Source organism: Equus quagga, chromosome 9 (assembly GCF_021613505.1).
Source record: "Equus quagga isolate Etosha38 chromosome 9, UCLA_HA_Equagga_1.0, whole genome shotgun sequence".
Classification (NCBI taxonomy): Eukaryota; Metazoa; Chordata; class Mammalia; order Perissodactyla; family Equidae; genus Equus; species Equus quagga.
The window spans coordinates 77,335,419-77,355,305 of NC_060275.1; the positions used below are offsets into that span (position 1 = coordinate 77,335,419).

The 19,887-nt window shown below is 39.8% G+C and overlaps 1 protein-coding gene across 7 annotated transcripts in view; it reads left to right on the top strand.

Annotated features, from left to right (window-relative positions):
• PDE4D (phosphodiesterase 4D) overlaps positions 1 to 19,887 on the top strand; it is a 1,409,587-nt gene that overhangs the window by 1,334,682 nt on the left and 55,018 nt on the right. The gene's annotated exons all lie outside the window — the stretch shown is intronic.

Below are 19,887 nucleotides of genomic sequence, written 5' to 3' on the forward strand. Positions count from 1 at the left end.
AGGAAGGCTTTTGTCACTTGTACTGAGCACCGTTGATATTAGAGGTTGCAAACTAGCCACTAAGGGTTATAGACTTTTTTTTGTTCGATCTTTGAAATGCTCAACTTTTAAAAAATTAGTTGCCAAAACTTTACAGAACATAGATTTTGCATTTAAAAAATCCAAATGTGGGAATTCTTTTGAAAAATATTAAGATCTAGCAACAGTTGGCCAGCATTCCCACATGTGCCCTCCGAAGTCCCCACCTACCACTCGTGCTTCCCCACCAACCTCATCATTCATTCATTCACATGACCTGTCTGGCTCCTATAGGCCATGTAGTCAGTGACCTCTGCCGTATGAGTTCACCTGGTAGAACTCCAGTGCCGTGAGGAAACTCATGTGTGGAGAAATTATTTACAAAGTATCCGTGTATTAGACAGCTCATACCTTAGAGAACCATGGGTTCTTACTTTTTCTTGCAGTAGAAAATTCAAGGGTGAGTTTTTATTACAAAGTGAGAGGCAGAGAAGAAGAGGCAGACAAAACTAGCATTTATTAAGCTGGGTGATTCCTTACCTCAGTGTTTTCAAACTTACTGGTAGTTTGAAAAATCACTTTAGTGGGTCATAATCAATATTTTTCTAATTAAACAGAATAGAAAACATCAGAGTGAATCATACATAGTAAGGGTAAATATTATTTCATGTAAACTCTGTTTCAATTCTTTATCTATATATGGATCAAATATATATGTGTGTGTGTGTATACTATTTCAATTATATATAGATTTCCTTTATATTGTGTATATATAATTCTTTTTGTTGCTTTCACTTAAACCTAAGTGCGTAGTTTGTTAAACAAAAACTATAGACAAATTTTGCCATGACTATTATATATAACAAATAGGCGTTGCTTTTAATGGGAGTTTACTCCCCCTGCCTTTATATTTCATTTATTTATTTATTTATTTATTTATTTATTTATTTATTTATTTATTGTGAGGAAGATTGTCCCTGAGCTAACATCTGTGCCAATCTTCCTCTATGGTATGTGGGACACCACCACAGCATATCTTGATGAGCAGTGTATAGGTCCTCACCCAGGATCTGAACCTGCAAACCCTGGGCTGCCAAAATGGAGCAGGTGAACTTAACCACTACACCACTGGGCCGTCCTCCACTTCCCCTCCTTTTTAAACAAATACAGGTATCAAAACATTCCTGCACATATTTTTTATGCTAGAAGTCAGCACCCACACCTCTTCAAAAATGAGCACAATTTACAATAGTATTCATTGCACCTCCTACTTTAATCAAGTGTATGAGTCTTAGTATAAAATATATTTCTTACTGTGGTTCACTGTCCAAAAATTTTGAAAGCCACTGCCTCATCTCATTTAATCTTCCCTCATAACTCTGTATGGGTAGAGTCTGAGCCTTCAGAAGAATATGGCAGTCTTCACAGAAGTTGAAGTTCCCCATAATTTTTGCTTGTTGGAAGATCTCACAGAATGCCCAAAAGGAATGATCTTGTTAGCTGGGCCCTTTCAAGGTAGGCAGGCATGATTATGAGGCTACCAAGGGTAAATTATGAAGACAAAAGTTATACACTGAAATTAGAATGTAGATCTAAATATCCAGAAGCTTCTCCATTGGTTAGATTTGCAACAAAAATGTATATGAATTAAGCATGAATTCCAGTGAAATAGTGGATGCACTGAGCATAGTGGCGTTAGCAAAATGGCAAAATTCACAAAAGTTAAATAAAGTCACCAGTAGGACACACTACAACAGTTAATTTTAGTGGATCTCAGAGTTGTCTTAAATAAAAAACTTTCTGCTCTGATTAATACCGTAATGACCTTAATCTGAAATGTCCACACATTAAATAAAATAATTCTATCTAGTAAATATGCCCTGGAAATTAATAAAAATGTACATATATGCAGCCATTATGTTTTCAGACAATGGGAATAAAAGGCTATGCAATTTTTTTTTCCTTTTATCAAGGAGCTGTTCATTTAAGCATAAACCTGGAATACTCGAAATAAAATTTGGATTTCCAAGATCAGGACATGGCAAGAAGCGTCTATATTGCTGTGAAATAATGTATGTTTTCAAAAGTTAATCTCAAGAAGGAAATAAAGCATGAATGGCATGCTTTATGCATCTTGCTTAGTAAAAGGACTGCAGTTTAATGTAGCAGGTACAATGAATACTGTTGCTAATGGTGTTAATTTTCATAATGACAAATATGTACAGAATTGTTTTGATAACTTTGTATTTTAAGAAGAGATGAGGAGATGGAGTGCTGTTAAAAGCAGACGTTATGTGTTACTTGCAATAGATGATAAATATTGATAATTTTCAACAAATCATGCATTTAAGTGAAATGAAACCAACAAAAATGAAATAGGCATATGGATATGTGATTTTAAAATCAAAGTTAGTCTTAAAATTCAAAATAAAATATGGAAAATTGCCTGGGGGACAACTTTCTGTGGGATGTATTTTTAGCCCTATTTTGCAAAAGAGAAAACTGAGGTACAGACAAGTTAAAGAATTCACCCAAATTTGCCACATGGTTGCTAAGTTGCAGAGCCAGCATTTGAATGTAGGCCTCTGTCCCCAAGGTCACACTCTTTCTATTCCTCATAATGTCATAGCAGGCCACTAAAATGGATACCTCTAGAACTCTTTGCGTATTGCTCACTCACTGTCCATCTGGACTACTGCAATGGATTCTTCATCTCCCTCCTTCTCTCTTCTTCATTTTATCCTCCTGGGCTACCAGTGCACTTATGCAATTCCCATTAGCTAATATCCATTAGCTCAAGGCCACACATGTAAGTATTTAACTCTGTTTCCCTTCTCCTCTCTCGAAGGAGTCTGCTCCATCCAGTCTATTTACTGCCCACACATGTAGCCCTTTTTCAGGCTCCAGAGATTTCTTGTACCTGAAAAGAATGCCAGGTGCCTCCCTCCTCCCTCAGCCATTCAAGTCACAGACTTTGTTGAAAACCTACATGGAGGTTCGCCCTCCTCCTAGAACCCTGCACGCTTAGCTACAGTGCATACCTCCCTCTCCCAGCTCTGAACTACAATAGCACTCTCAAGCTGAATGGTTTCTGTGCCACCTTACACTGTCTCTAGGCAGCAGCTGGTCATGTGTCTGATTTTCACAGCAGGATATTATAAGTTCCTTCCCAGGTCCAGGCCACTGAATCTTTCATGTTCTTGTATTTCACAGCAACCAGTACATCAGAGAGTCTCAATAAATATGTGTGGGGTTTTTAGTGCTCTCGTTCTGGGGAAAATAAAAAGGAGAAAGAGGAGCAAAGGGAAGAAAGAAGATTATTCTCCAACCACTTCTCAACAGTACGCAATGGCCTGAGGAAGGGAAATAAGATGTCCTTGATGGCGATTTCAAATATATGGGAACATACAGAACACATGTATTGTGCTTATGTTTGGAGACTCATCTGGCTTGGTATAGGACAAAGTTTCCCAAAGTAGGCTTCAGGAGATGATAGTTGTATGAAAAAAGGCATTCCAAGATCCCACAAGTTTGGATAATGCTTGTTAAATGACATTAAACAAGTCTTTTTGCTTTAGAACTTTTAGTTTTTGATAGGTTCCTGTCCATTATAAATCACTGTGAAGAGCCTCCGTATACAACATTCCTCAAACTTGTTTGACCACAGAATTCTTTGGGTAAGGAGAATCTTGTAGGAATAATGTTCATTTGAACATTCTTTGGGAAATGTTAGAATGATCCTCCCAGTAACCTGATAGTTAGTGGTGCTCTGTCATTTACTAGTGACATCTTTTGTACGTATTTTTTATACATAGTGACTTTCCATGATTTGGTATGGTCTTGTGAAGGCTATTTTAGATCTTAGACTCTTCACTCCCATTCAGACCAGAACTGGCTCATTATTGAGCGTTGATGGTGATGATAGGAAGATGGTCATTGGTTTAGGATTGAGAACCTGTGAGAGAGAAAGGAAACCCTCATGTATTAAGTACTTTATTACGCATTGACTTATTTCAACAACCTTGTAAGGTGACTCAGAATAAAATTACTATTGATTACTTCCTGTAAGTCACATACAGCCCTTGGGACTTGACATGTATGTTCACCTGCATTTCTCATAAAAACTAATTCCCTATTCAAAGGGCTCAGATATTTAAATGAGTAATTTAAGATACCACTGTTTACCAGTAGGCCAACATGGCTTCTCATTTATCTCTTCTACTTATAGTACAAGTAGTGAGAATAAAAATTGGACATAAGAAATTACCCTTCTCAGACTCTATTCATAGAGTGTTTAAAGGAGCCTAGTCTTTCATTGGACACTGCTTATTTATTTTTTTCTTAGCTCAGACTTCAATTTTTTTTAATGGAATAAATGTCTCTTTGGCATTACTTCTCTGTCAATGTCTCCTAGTAAAGGGGAGTGAGAGAACAAACAAGGCAGCAGAGGTACTGATTCTGAATAAAAGATTCTGGAGCAGTGTTGATTAAAACAATTATTTTCTCTTCTCCATTCAAGAAGGAATTCTCAATCTGGAGCTCCTGGTGACTTCAGGGAGGTCAGGGAACATTTTTAAAATAAAAAATGCGGATCATAGGAAAGTTTTGTATCAAATTCTCAAAGGATTTATTAGACTTCCAGAAAGCTTAAGAAGCACCATGCCTTTTGAAGTGCAAGGAATCAAAAAGTATACCCACCACCAATATCTCCTTTATGGGTGATCGTTTAAGGAAGTTCTCTTCCCACGTGAAAAGTCAGAACGAAGATCAGGAGATGAGGATGATGGAGTGTGCAAGATAGAGCAGTGAGTGATGAATCAAATAAAATTCACACTGAAAACAAATGCACATCTTCCTCAACTTACGATGGAGTCACGTCCCAATAAACCTATTGTAAGTTGAAAACGCTATAAGCCAAAAATGCATTTAATGCACGTAAACTACCAAAAAAATAGCTTAGCCTAGCCTACCTTAAACATACTCAGAACACTTACATTAGCCTACAGTTGGGCAAAATCATCTAACACAAAGCCTATTTTATAATAAAGTGTTGACTATCTCATGTAATTTATTGAATACTGTCCTGAAAGTGAAAAATAGAATGCTTGTCTGGGTACAGCATGGTTGTGAGCATATCAGTTGTTTACCCTCGTGATGGTGTGGCTCACTGGGAGCTGCAGCTGGCTGCCGCCGCCCAGCATCAGCAGAGAAGATCATACAGCAGAACTGGAAAGTCAAAAAATCGTTAAGTCGAACCATCCTAAGTCAGGAACCATCTGTACATGATATGTTGGGACTGGAAATTATAATATAAAGATTAAGGAAGTATTCTTAAGACAGCAAAGTCATGTTCTAAGAAAACTCTAAATAAAAGTCTGGAATTTAAAAATCTGTTATTTTTTACAAAAGTAAAAATCAGCCGAGTATGCACGTGTGTGGGGTCTAGGAATGGGAAAACAGACAGGGATAGATGGATGGTGGAGATGAAGCAGTGAAAACACAGAACAGTCTCATGGCGAGGCAATAGCAGTATTTAATTTTATTATATTGAGAGGGAAATATAGGTTTAAATATGGCTGTTAAGAAATAACAGCGCGCACTACAGGCTGGCTAAACTTAGGGCAGCAGGAGTAGTTAGGAGATTCAGCTCTTCTCCCAGTTTTTTTTTGTTTTTTTTTTTTTTATTAATGTTATGATGGATTACAAGCTTGTGAAATTTCAGTTGTACATTTTTGTTAGTCATGTTGTGGGTACACCACTTCCCCCTCCGTACCCTCCCCCCACCCCCCCTTTTCCCTGGTAACCACCGATCAGATCTCCTCCTCAATATACTAATTTCCACCTATGAGTGGAGTCATATAGAGTTCGTCTTTCTCTGACTGACTTATTTCGCTTAACATAATGCCCTCGAGGTCCATCCACATTGTTGTGAATGGGCCAATTTCGTCTTTTTTTATGGCTGAGTAGTATTCCATTGTGTATATATACCACATCTTCTTTATCCAATCATCAGTTTCTGGGCATGTAGGCTGGTTCCACGTCTTGGCTATTGTAAATAATGCTGCGATGAACATAGGGGTGCAACGGACTCTTGAGATATCTGATATCAGGTTCTTAGGATAGATACCCAGTAATGGGATGGCTGGGTCATAGGGTATTTCTATTTTTAACTTTTTGAGAAATCTCCATACTGTTTTCCATAGTGGCTGTACCAGTTTGCATTCCCACCAACAGTGTATGAGGGTTCCTCTTTCTCCACAACCTCTCCAACATTTGTCGTTCTTGGTTTTGGATGTTTTTGCCAATCTAACGGGGGTAAGGTGATATCTTAGTGTAGTTTTGATTTGCATTTCCCTGATGATTAGCGATGATGAACATCTTTTCATGTGTCTATTGGCCATATTCATATCTTCTTTTGAGAAATGTCTGTTCATGTCCTCTGCCCATTTTTTGATCGGGTTGTTTGTTTTTTTGTTGTTAAGCAGTGTGAGTTCTTTGTATATTATGGAGATTAACCCTTTGTCGGATAAGTGGCTTGTAAATATTTTTTCCCAATTAGTGAGCTGTTTTTTTGTTTCAATTCTGTTTTCCCTTGCCTTGAAGAAGCTCTTTAGTCTGATGAAGTCCCATTTGTTTATTCTTTCTATTGTTTCCCTCAACTGAGGAGTTACAGTGTCCGAAAAGATTCTTTTGAAACTGATGTCAAAGAGTGTACTGCCTATATTCTCTTCCAAAAGACTTATTGTCTCAGGCCTAATCTTTAGGTCTTTGATCCATTTTGAGTTTATTTTGGTGTGTGGTGAAAAAGAATGGTCGATTTTCAATCTTTTGCATGTGGCTGTCCAGTTATCCCAGCACCATTTGTTGAAGAGACTTTCTTTTCTCCATTGTAGGCCCTCTGCTCCTTTGTCGAAGATTAGCTGTCCATAGATGTGTGGTTTTATCTCTGGGCTTTCAATTCTGTTCCATTGATCTGTGGACCTGTTTTTGTACCAGTACCATGCTGTTTTGATCACTGTAGCTTTGTAGTATGTTTTGAAATCAGGGATTGTGATTCCGCCGGCTTTGTTTTTCTTGCTCAAGATTGCTTTAGCAATTCGTGGTCTTTTGTTCCCCCATATGAATTTTAGGATTGTTTGTTCAATTTCTGTGAAGAATGTTCTTGGGATTCTGATTGGGATAGCATTGAATCTGTATATTGCTTTAGGTAGTATGGACATTTTAACTATGTTTATTCTTCCAATCCATGTGCAAGGAATGTCTTTCCATCTCTTTATGTCATCGTCAATTTCTTTCAAGAAAGTCTTGTAGTTTTCATTGTATAGATCCTTCACTTCCTTGGTTAAGTTTATCCCAAGGTATTTTATTCTTTTCGTTGCGATTGTGAATGGGATAGAGTTCTTGAGTTCTTTTTCTGTTAGTTTATTGTTAGTGTATAGAAATGCTACTGATTTATGCACGTTAATTTTATACCCTGCTACTTTGCTGTAGTTGTTGATTATTTCTAATAGTTTTTCTGTGGATTCTTTGGGGTTTTCTATGTATAAGATCATGTCGTCTGCAAACAACGCGAGTTTTACTTCTTCGTTACCTATTTGGATTCCTTTTATTTTTTTTTCCTGCCGAATTGCTCTGGCCAGCACCTCCAGTACTATGTTGAATAGGAGTGGTGAAAGTGGGCACCCTTGTCTTGTTCCTGTCCTCAGAGGGATGGCTTTCAGCTTTTGTCCATTGAGTATGATGTTGGCTGTGGGTCTATCATATATGGCCTTTATTATGTTGATGTACTTTCCTTCTATACCCATTTTACTGAGGGTTTTTATCATAAATGGGTGTTGGATCTTGTCGAATGCTTTCTCTGCGTCTATTGAGATGATCATGTGGTTTTTGTTTTTCATTTTGTTGATGTAGTGTATCACGTTGATTGACTTGCGGATGTTGAACCATCCCTGTGTCCCTGATATAAATCCCACTTGATCATGGTGTATAATCTTTTTGATGTATTGCTGTAATCGGTTTGCCAAAATTTTGTTGAGGATTTTTGCATCTATGTTCATCAGTGATATCGGCCTGTAGTTCTCCTTCTTTGTGTTGTCCTTGTCAGGTTTGGGGATCAGAGTGATGTTGGCTTCATAGAATGTGTTAGGGAGTTCTCCATCTTTCTCAATTTTCTGGAACAGTTTGAGGAGAATAGGTATTAAGTCTTCTTTGAATGTTTGGTAGAATTCTCCAGAGAAGCCGTCTGGTCCTGGACTCTTGTTTTTGGGGAGGTTTTTGATTACCGTTTCTATTTCCTTACTTGTGATTGGTCTATTCAGATTCTCCATTTCTTCCTGATTCAGTTTGGGGAGATTGTAGGAGTCTAGGAATTTGTCCATTTCTTCCAAGTTGTTCAATTTGTTGGCATATAGTTTTTCATAGTATTCTCTTATGATCTCTTGTATTTCATTGGTATCTGTTGTGATTTCTCCTCTGTCATTCCTGATTTTATTAATTTGCGCTTTCTCTCTTCTTTTCTTGGTGAGTCTGGCTAGGGGTTTGTCAATTTTGTTAATTCTTTCGAAGAACCAACTCTTTGTTTCATTGATCCTTTCTATTGTCTTTTTTGTTTCAATATCGTTTATTTCTGCTCTTATTTTTATTATTTCCCTCCTTCTACTGACTCTGGGCTTTGTTTGTTCTTCTTTTTCTAGTTCCGTTAGGTGTCGTTTGAGGTTGCTTACGTGAGCTTTTTCTTGTTTAGTGAGGTGAGCCTGTATTGCGATGAATTTCCCTCTTAGGACTGCTTTTGCTGCATCCCAAATGATTTGGTATGTCGTGTTCTCATTTTCATTTGTCTCCAGATAATATTTGATTTCTTCTTTAATTTCTTCAATGATCCATTGTTTGTTGAGAAGCGTGTTGTTTAGTCTCCACATTTTTGCACCTTTCTCTGCTTTTTTCTTGTAGTTGATTTCTAGTTTAATAGCATTATGATCAGAAAAGATGCTCGATATTATTTCAACTCTCTTGTATTTATTGATGTTTGCTTTGGTTCCCAAAATATGGTCAATCCTTGAGAATGTTCCATGTGCACTTGAGAAGAATGTGTAACCTGCTGTTTTTGGATGAAGTGTTCTATATATATCTATTAAGTCCATCTGGTCTAATTTTTCATTTAATTCTATTATTTCCTTGTTGATTTTCTGCCTGGATGTTCTGTCCATTGGTGTTAATGGTGTGTTGAGGTCCCCTACTATTATTGTATTGTTGTTGATGTCTTCTTTTAGTTCTATTAAGAGTTGCTTTACAAATTTTGGTGCTCCTGTGTTGGGTGCATATATATTTATAAGTGTTATGTCTTCTTGGTGAAGAGTCCCTTTTATCATTATATACTGTCCCTCTTTATCTTTCTTTATCTGTTTTGCTTTGAAATCTACCTTGTCTGATATTAGTATAGCGACACCTGCTTTCTTTTGTTCATTATTAGCTTGGAGTATTGTTCTCCATCCCTTCACTCTGAGTCTGTGTTTGTCTTTGGGGCTGAGGTGTGTTTCCTGGAGGCAGCATATTGTTGGATCTTGTTCTTTGATCCATCCTGCTACTCTGTGTCTTTTGATTGGGGAGTTCAATCCATTTACATTTAGAGTGATTATTGAGACGTGGGGGCCTACCACTCCCATTTTGTGTCTTGTTTTCCGGTTTTCTTCAGTTTCCTTCGTTTCTCGTCCCATGGTTTAATCTGTTCTGATGTAGAGCTGCTACTCTCTGCTGTTGTCCTTCTACTTATCTCCTCTGCTCTTGGTTTTGTAGCCCCTTTCCTTTTTTGGATTTTTCAGGAATGAGGGTTTTCCTGAGGATTTCCTGAAGAGGAGGTTTTGTGGCAATGAACTCCCTTAATTTTTGTTTATCTGGGAAAGTTTTTATTTCTCCATCATATTTGAAGGATATTTTCGCTGGGTAGAGAATTCTTGGCTGTAGATTTTTGTCCTTCAGATTTTTGAATATATCATTCCACTCTCTTCTAGCCTGTAAAGTTTCTGCTGAGAAATCTGCTGATAGCCTGATGGGGGTTCCTTTGTAGGTTAGTTTCTTTTGCCTGGCTGTCCTTAATATTTTCTCCTTGTCGTTGACTTTTGCTAGCTTCACTACTATATGCCGTGGAGTTGGTCTTCTTGCATTGATAAAGTTTGGAGATCTATTGGCTTCTGTCACCTGAAGATCCATCTCCCTCACCAGATTTGGGAAGTTCTCAGCCATTATTTCTTTGAATAGGTTTTCTGCCCCTTTCTCCTTCTCTTCTCCCTCTGGTATACCTATAATCCTTACGTTGCATCTCCTAATTGTGTCGGATAATTCTCGGAGAGTTTCTTCATTTCTTTTAAGTCTTGCTTCTCTCTCCTCCTCTGCCTGCAACAATTCTATATTGCCATCTTCCAAATTGCTAATTCTTTCCTCCATATTATCGGCCCTACTGTTCAGAGCATCTAGATTTTTCTTAATCTCCTCTATTGTGTTCTTCATTTCCAATATTTCTGTTTGGTTCTTCTTTATCGTATCAAACTCTTTTGTGACATAGCTCCTGAACTCGTTGAGTTGTCGGTCAGAATTCTCTCTTAACTCATTGAGAATCTTAATGATGGCTGTTTTGAAGTCATCGTCATTTAGGTTATATATCTCATTTTCTTTGGGATTGTTTTCTGTGTATTTGATGCTTTCTTTCTGTTCTGGAGATTTAATGTATTTTTTCATATTGCTTGATGTTGTTGATTTGTGCCTCTGCATGGAGATAGAGTTTAGTTGCTCCTTTCACTTGTTTCAGCTGCTGCGGTGGGAGGAGCAGCTGTTTATATTTCACCAACCAGGAACCCTGTCCGTAGTTGCTAACTGGGCCTGGGCCCCTCTTCGTAGCCACAGTGGCCCTTTGGATTCCCTCCTCTGCCGTGGGGGCCGTCACAGGGGGGCTTCAGGCTGCAGGTGCCTACTGTTGCAGCCCACCTAGATGTGCTCTCTCCTTGGGGTCTGCAACGGTGTTATGGGCTTTTCCAGCAGCCAGGGGTGGGATCACTCCTGCCCTAGACGTGCGTGGATCCTCTGGGGGCGTCCGTTGGAAGAAAGCCGCTTGCGGGTACCAGGCTGCCCGTCGGGGTCGGAGAGCCCTCACCTATTTCCACATCCTCCCGGAGGAGAGTCCATCCGCCTTCCGATGTATAGTCGCGTGGGTGTCTCAGACGTCCTGAGATGCTGTCTGGATATCCTTTGTCAAGCGATAAGTGTCCAAATAATTGTAGACTCGAAGGGCGAGAGACAAAGAGGACTACTCACGGCGCCATCTTGGCTCTTCTCTCCCAGTTTTAATTTGCACGGGGAACCCATTCTCCTGATCTTGTTAGGATGGCACATGACCTTTAGTTTATTCACCTGTTTCGCCTCAAACTCCATACCTGTGTATTGATGGATTCTTCTGAGATTTGACCCAATTTTGTAAATATCATACTATGTATTTATTATAATACCTTGCATTTTAAGTCTGATGTTAATATTTCATTTCAGAAAGACACCATGCTGTGCTTAACCATTCTGAAGTTCTGGCAATGTTAGTTCTTGATACTCTTTAAAAAGAGACAAAGAGCAGAGTTTGAAAGCGAGAGATTGAGTATAAGAGATAGATAGAGATGAATACATCTAGAGAGCCCTTCCCAGGACAGTATTACTGCTTGAATCTTACTTGGAAAGAAATATTCTTATTTGTTATACAACATTCATATTTATTGGTCAGCACTCACAAATATTTGTTGAGTGCCTGTAAATTTCAGGAACTGTCCTAGACATTTATAGAAAGGCCTAGAAATAGATATGAAAGTGATATAAAGTCATAGAAACAGAAGCCAGTAAATTGTATTCAGGTGAAAGGGCTGGCTGAGAAGGGCAGTCACAGATGGCATGGTGAATAAAAGAGAGCTGAGAAAGGTACTGAAAAGCCCACTGAAAGAAGGCCGTCTGTGAACACAAGAAGTGTGGCACTAATACAATAAGGAGGAACGAGGTTGTGGAGCAGGTTTTTGAGCAAAGAAGTGACACATTAAAAACAGAGTTTAAGGAAGATGATTTTGATGCTATAAACAGGACTATGGTGAGAAAAACTGAACCCAAGGAGATCCAGTAGAACTCTGTCACATGAATCTAGGAAAACATTGATGAGGATTTGACTGAAGGTGGCCGTTACAGAAATTAAGAAGAAGTTCTTAAAATCTGCCAATCTCGAAAATCAATTGGCAAAGTGTTGGTTGGAATATGGTTGGGGCAGGAGTAGAGGTGGATGTAGATTAGACAGCAGAGATGGGTGTGAATATACTCCAAGACGTCCTATTTATCAATAACTTTCTCAGACTATCTCAATTTCAAGTATAAAACATCTATACCTTGTGTACAGTTGAGCTAAACTCACAGAGTTCCAGAACTGTGGTATCAGATGGGATCTTTGAAGGCATCTAATCGATTCAGAAATTCTCTCAATAGTAATACCTGGCCCCACCCAGGTTAACCAATAGTGGACAACCTTAAAACCAACACTCTCCCAGATAACACAGTGTCAGAAATCACAGAATAAATAAATGTGGAGCTGGAGAAGCTCTAGAGATCATCTGCTCAAACTCCTTATTTTCTATTTTCTATAAGGAGTACTTTGTGCAGTCAAAATGTGACTGACAAAAATAAAGATCCAGAGACCACGTCCCACCTGAAGGTTGATTGTATGTAATGGCAGCACAGATCCCCTCCCACACACTCCGACCATGGGAATAAAAATGATTCCTAAGGTTGTAACAGGAGTATGAAAATAACATATGTAGTTCTAATACTTTTTTCCAGCCTTCTTGCAAAATGTTTATTGTTACCTTGTTGAAACAACTTCCCAGACAAAAGCTTCCGTCACTAGCATTCCTTTAACACTCTCTTGTCTTGTGTTGTTGAAATATGAATCAGGAATGAAAATCATCTTAGCCCAGACTGGTGGGTATAAATGGTCTGTCTTGAATGTCAGTGGCCATGTCTTGATATTCTCCTTTGAAATTCTTTTTCTTTGTTCTTGAGAGGTTCTCCTCCTACTTTTCTGGCAGCTTCCTCTCCCACTCTAGGCCTCGTAACTGGTCTTGTCTTCTCCAGTCCTGCTTTCACACTATTCCCAGAGTAATCTTTCTGAAAAGCAAATCTAACCATGAGACTTCCTAGCTCGGATTTTTTTTTTTTTTTTGCTGAGGAAGATTCGCCCTGTGCTGACATCTGTGCCAGTCTTCCTCTATTTTGTATGTCGGTTGCTGCCACAGCATGGCTGACTAGTGGTGTAGGTCCATGCCCAGGAACCAAACCTGAACCGCCAAAGCGGAGCACACCAAACTTAACCACTAGGCCACAGGCCCAGCCCCATAGCTTGGATTTTTAATGGCTCCTTCAGAAAAAGATGTAAACTCTTAGAATAGTATATTAAATCCCCCATGACTTCTTCTCCATCTGTATCTTTGTCCAGTGTCAGACCTAAACTTTACATCCTTATCTGCTTGTAGCTACCAGGAGGGGCTGTGTTCTCCAACTGGCAGTGACACATGGTTGCCCTCTGTCTCAAGTGTCACCTCCCATTCTTCATCTGGTTAACTCTTCAGTTCCTCCTTGGAGACTCAGGGCTAACACTCCTTCTTTCATAAAGCTTTCCCAGATCTCTCGCAGGCTGTGGAAGGTGGCACTTCCCTGTCCCTCGTCTCTGCCTTGTGCTTAAATTGCGCTGTTCCTACTGCCTCGTTTTAGTGGACAACGTACATACATATTGTCCTATAATTGTCTTCCTTATTAAACTATGAGCTTCTTGAAACCCAAAGTTATTTCCTTCCCTTTGGTGTACTCAGCACCTGACACATAGCATGTGTTCGATATGTTTATTAAAACAAAAGGAAGATCCTCATAACCAGTAGAATAGAAACTCCTTGAGAGTGGGCAGGAACTTTTAGCTACTTTGTTCATTGCTAAATCTCCATCATTTAGTGCAGTGCCTGGAAAAGAGTCTCTTAAGTGTGCAATGCAAGGTTATTTAACTCCCATTCTCTCACTTAAACTAAAATAATCTACAAGGTTCTTGTTATTATACCCAATCTAAAGGTGAGAAAAATAAGGCCCAAGAATGATTAGGTGATTTGCCTGGGATTATGGTTTGTATGTAGTGGAATAGAGACTGGGACCTTCTTCTACTCTTCCAACTTCAGTCAAGGAATAATAGTGCTTGCAGTCGCACACATGTCTTATGGAGTCCCCAACCCAGATGTCTGATTCAACTTGGCTCAAACTCCAATTCCTTGGACAATAGCCCTCCCGACCCTTACACTGAGTTCCAACAGCTTTCTCTTCTTTCTCTGCCTCTTCTCTCCAGCATCAGCTCAGGCTGACATTTCTGTTTGGGCCAGTCTGGCCTCCAAGCTCAGTCCCTTCACCGGATTAAAACAAAACAAAACAATCTCTTTATCTCAGCATTTTGTGCCTTCAGTAACTTTGTTAAAGATTGGGGGAGGGGGGACAGTTACAGGGTGGAAATTACCCTGTAGACCAAGCCTACTCCTTTGTGTTACATAGACACACACACACACACACACACACACACACACACACACTCCTGGAGCAACCAGCATAGTCTTCCCCTTTCCTATGTAGAAGAGATCAGATTAGCTCCACCCAAACCTGGGCTCCTTAAAGTCTCACCTTCTGTCCTAAGTAGCCCTATCAGAGAAGCAAATGTTCTATAAATTATTAATTTTATTCTACCAATAGTATGGCCAAAGATAATGGTCTCACTGACTCAGCCTTGCCTCTTTCAATCCCATTTATTGCAGAGCCCTAGAATTTTCCATCTAAGTAAGATCACATATCATATAGTACTCCGAATCACTCAGTGGCTCCAACTCTTGAAGGATCAGTCCGAAGCCCCTACTTGCAGATGCCTGACAAGACTTCCACGGCCAGTGCCTGTGGATTTCTCCAGCCTCTTTCCCCCTTAGCAAGGCCCTACTCATAGTAGTCTTTTTCTCCACATACACATACACACATATCTTGTTGAACTTGGCCCATGTGTTTACTCATATTGTTTTCTCTTAAAAGTCCTTTCCCTCTATTCACTTACCTCTTATTTCATTCTTTAGGACTCAGCCTTCTCCAACTCCACCTCTGTCCCAGTCTGACTTAAATAGCCTTCTTTTATTCTCCCATAGGCCATGTGTTTCTTTCTTTCAGAATGCTTTCTACAGTATAGCCCAGTCATGTGCCACATAACGATGTTTTGGTCAATTATGGACTGCATATACGACTGCATATACTTAATCCATAAGATTAGTACCATACAGCCTGGGTGTGTAGTGGGCTACACCATCTAGGTTTGTGTAAGTACACTCTATGATGTTCGCACAACGATGAAATCACCTAACAATGCATTTCTCAGAACATATCCCTGTCGTTAAGCGACACATGACTGGATGCTGAAACTGTCTCCACTACTGGACTCTAGGCTTTCCTTGGATAAGGGACACATTCTTAGTCATCTTAGACTATAATAACACATCGTTGGTGCTAAATAAATGTTTATCGAATTACTGATGGTACTAGAAATCAGTGAAGCCCAATCTTGTGTTTATTTCATTTTAAAAATTCCACTAGAGCCTTTGGCAGCATTAAAAAAAATCGTAGATAGAAGATAAAAGAAAAAAAAATCACAAAATTACGTACATCTTCCCTTTGGAGGTTTTTTGAAGTGCTAAGTGAAATTTTATATATTCCATAAGATTTTAAAATACTTCAAAACAAGAACTTGATGCCAGAAATACACTTGGAAATGAAAGCAGCTTGCCACTGGCAAGCTCTGCTTAAACCTGTTACATGTACACATTGGAAACGAATCCAACTCCTTCATGCATTTCCCATCAGATAAAATGTATAGAGAAAAAAAATAGTAAGTAGCAAAAGTTAGAGCTAACCTGCACAAATCTTGGACTGTACTGAACTCAGGGAGCGACTAGCTTGAAGCAATACATGGTGAAACAGAAATCATTTTTCTCTAGTTCTGCCTTCTTGAGACACTATCAACTCCATCCTTAGGAATAAAGAGGAAATTCTGGGTGGAATTAGGAGAAGAAAAGCTGAAATTGGTTAGGGATATATTTAAGTATTTGCTTTCAGGAGATGTTTAGTAAAGTTTTGGTTTGGTTTTTTTTGTAATTTTAAGAAAAGTCTGAATCAGCTGTTATAGTTTGTATTTATTTTTTAATTAAGAGTAAGCAAATGGTGTCCAAAGTAAGTGATATTTTTTTGGACCTATTCTCTTCATTTACACCAATAGCCCTGTCTAGGAATTATGACAAACCTATCCCGACCTTTAATCACTCAAGTGTTGGCAAAGAACCAACATCTACACAGTTACACATTACGTAGAGTGGATCCTTTTACCTCAATGGTCAACATCACTGTAAGCTGTGGGTAAGGGTAATTGGCTGAACATTTCACAAGAAAGCGACCTCAACCTCCAGCTAACGGCTGTGGCTGTGAGGCGATTACTCTTTTCCTTTTCAAAGGGAAGCTGCTGCTTCAGCATCTTCTCCTAGAGCCTCTGGCACCGTTTCAGGGCATGTGTCAGGGGAACCCTTGATCGCATCACAATGACGGAAGCCAAGTGCTGGCCTGCAAGAATTGAGGACTGTTTGTTCACAGAAGCTCCTGAGCAGAAGCACCGGTGTTACATAGTACCAGGGGTGTTACATAGTTCAAGGGTGCCTTGAAGAAAACCGATGCTGCTGTAGGAGGGGATTTCCAAAGGCTCAAGCTATTTCTCAGTTGCTGTCCGATAGCCCTCTCCTAGCTTTTATGGAATTTAGCCAACAATTTCTGGCTTGGGCATCTTTCTCCCTGTAGTTCCTTGACTTGGCAAGATTTTGGACAGTTAAATAGAAGAGTTTTCATATAGTTTCAAGTAGTGCCACAGTGAATACTACTCTCTGGGGAGAAAAAGTATTTTTTTTTTTTAATGAATACAGTATGTGTTCTTGGTAAAATCCAAAATTAAACTAGTTCACTGTTTTTGTCCTATTCGCTGTTGATGACATTTAGGTGTGTTGTTTGGTGTGGTGACTCAATTTCCTGTAGGATAGCTGGCAATCTCACATTGAGGCTTTTTTAGCGGGATGAAAAGGTCAGTTACTCGATGTCTTAGAACATTTGGGGTTAAAATTCCCAAAAGTTAAGCTTTAATAATGATCCTGAAAAACTGTGGCTAGCCAGACTGCCCATAAACCTAGGAATTTGGAAAAAGTTGTATTAACTCTATGCTAATATCAACAATAATTCTTTATTTGAGCAACAGTTTTATAGAACAAACTGTTCTTTACTCTGTTGCTAGTAATTCTTACTTATTGGTATGTTAATGTGCTCCGGTCATTTTTTTTGCATTCTCCAGATTTATGTACAGTGCACACAGAAGTAGTTAGAACTTAAAATACATGTACATACCACATTGTGATTGTATCCAAATGCTGACTCTCAAAAAGCTAATCTATGATTTGGACATAAAGTAGATCTGAAATAAGTAGTCCCTCTTGTCACTGTACTACCTTCTTAAGAGCAAGTCCTGTATTTAAGTGCATAACGTCTTGAAGCATTGAAACTTTCCTAAATTACTTCTCCACTATTACGATGAAAAAATACACACTGCAATATAATATGTGGTACTACATCCTGCTAGGTCCAAGGCCTGTATTTCTGAAAAGCTTTGAGAAGTTGGTGAGGATGGGGAGGGGATTCCTGACACTGGGAGGTCTCCCTGGGGCTCTGACTTTGGAAGAGTTGGAGTACAAGGGACAGGGACACAGAAAGCCAAGCCTCAGAGGTGTGGAGAGGGGAATCCTGGCTTCCAGATGTAACCAGTGACTGGGTGAACAAATCCTAGACACAACAGGTTATACATCTTTAACCCATTGGATGTGCTAACCATGGACAACTCTAATGACCTAAAATAAGTTAATTTCTTCTTAAAAATCCCCATATCCTTATTTTATAAAGGAGCAGGAAGGAAAAAGCAAAAAACAAAATAAAACCAGCTAGTAGATGTACTGCCATCACAACTAGGTAATGCGATATTTGCATTTGGAAGATACTTAGTAAAATGAAAATGTGTTATGGTCATAGGCTTAATTATTGTTTTGATCTTTAGGGTATGCGATTACAGGGGACTTTCTACATTACATCTTTGTGTAATGTTTCAATTTTTATAGCAAGCATGTTATTTTTTATATTCTTACAATCAGGGAAAGGCTATACAGATAAAATGTTTGACACTATCTAAAATTATCTTTAAGGTTGTTCCTTTTGTTAGGGAAAAAAGCTCCATCTTACATTTCAATTCACCAGGCAAGATTTAAGCAGCTGTTTGTTCAACTAAAGTATATATTTACAGAGATTGGTGCAGAAAAAAAAAATAACAGAGGCAAATTTTAACCTAGCGTTCTCAAAGTGAATAGCAAACAGTTCAAGAATCCTTGATAATAAGAAGCCACGTGGCACATGTAACAAATAATTGGAAAGTTATTCTAAGTTTTACAAAATTTATATAAAAACCATCTGGAAAATCTCAGGAGCCTGAGATTCAGTCCGTGAAATTCTTTGCTGTGCCTCTGATCGTTTATGGAGCCTACACTTCAAGGGTAGAATCTCTTCTCCTCCAATACCTGTAGATTCGAAGACAAAGAAAAGGGAATTCACCAACTTCATGTAAGCTCTTCAATGTATTCTGTCTAATTGACAATAACAAAGTTTTATAAGATGGACTCTTGGGAGTTCGGCTATTTTTCTCTGCTGAAAGGCTTGCTTATCCACATGCTAATGTAGTGAATTTCTCTGCAATTGATCTGATTATGTAGAGTGCCCATGGTCCCCAGGGTCAGCTTTTGTAGATAGAACTGGCCTCCCTATGATGCCTTTGGATATGGCCTTTTCATTTTCTCATGTTTGTAGTTTATTCTCCGAGTGGTGGGTAGACATACCCTTCCAGACTTTTTCCCTTGGCATCACAAGACCATCCTGGTCTCTGATTTGCAGTTCCACAGACGAAGGGAGCACGTATGCAGGACGTGTAAACTGCCCATACCATGTGGTGCATTCACATTGCTGTTCCTTTAAGATAACTCTTAGACAATTCTGAATGAGAAAATACAGCATATTGTCAAATCTGTGAATTCTAAAGCGTTCCGACGCACAGCATTGTAGGTTTTTGTTTGCTTATTTATGCCCACCCCAAAATTTAGAAGTCTGCTACTTAACAGGGGCTGGGCTGGGCTGGGCTGGGTACTGAAAGAGTGTGGTCTTAATAGAAACGCGTTTAGTCTCACCACCACCCCCTGGAGTAGGTAAATCCTAAACTCTCGGAAATGAAGCTTCAAAAACCCAAAAACCCCAAACCCCAAACCCTCAGAAACGGTTGCGCGGGTCCTAAGCAATCTCGCTGATGCCAGCCGTCCGGCTCTCCCGCGAAACCTCGCAGGAAGCGGCGGCCGGTGGAGACGATGAGGCTCTGGCGGTCAGGGCGCCCAGGAGGGGCAGCGGCTCGGCCCGGCCGGGCGCGCGGGGACCGCGGGGGACAGGTGCGCGGGTGCGCGCGCGTGCGCGCCAGCTCCCGCGGGAGCCCCGCGGCGGGCGCTCCACGCCGGGTTTTCCGCCGCGCCCCTCGCGCAGCCCCTCTCAGCCCCACCGACACACGCGCTCGCGCCTCGCCGGCGAGGCTTCAAAGCGAGCGGCGCCCGGCTGCGCTGGGTGATGCCGCGGCGGGGCGGCGGGGCGGCCGAGACCGCGCCCGGGAAGACGGGAAGAGCGATA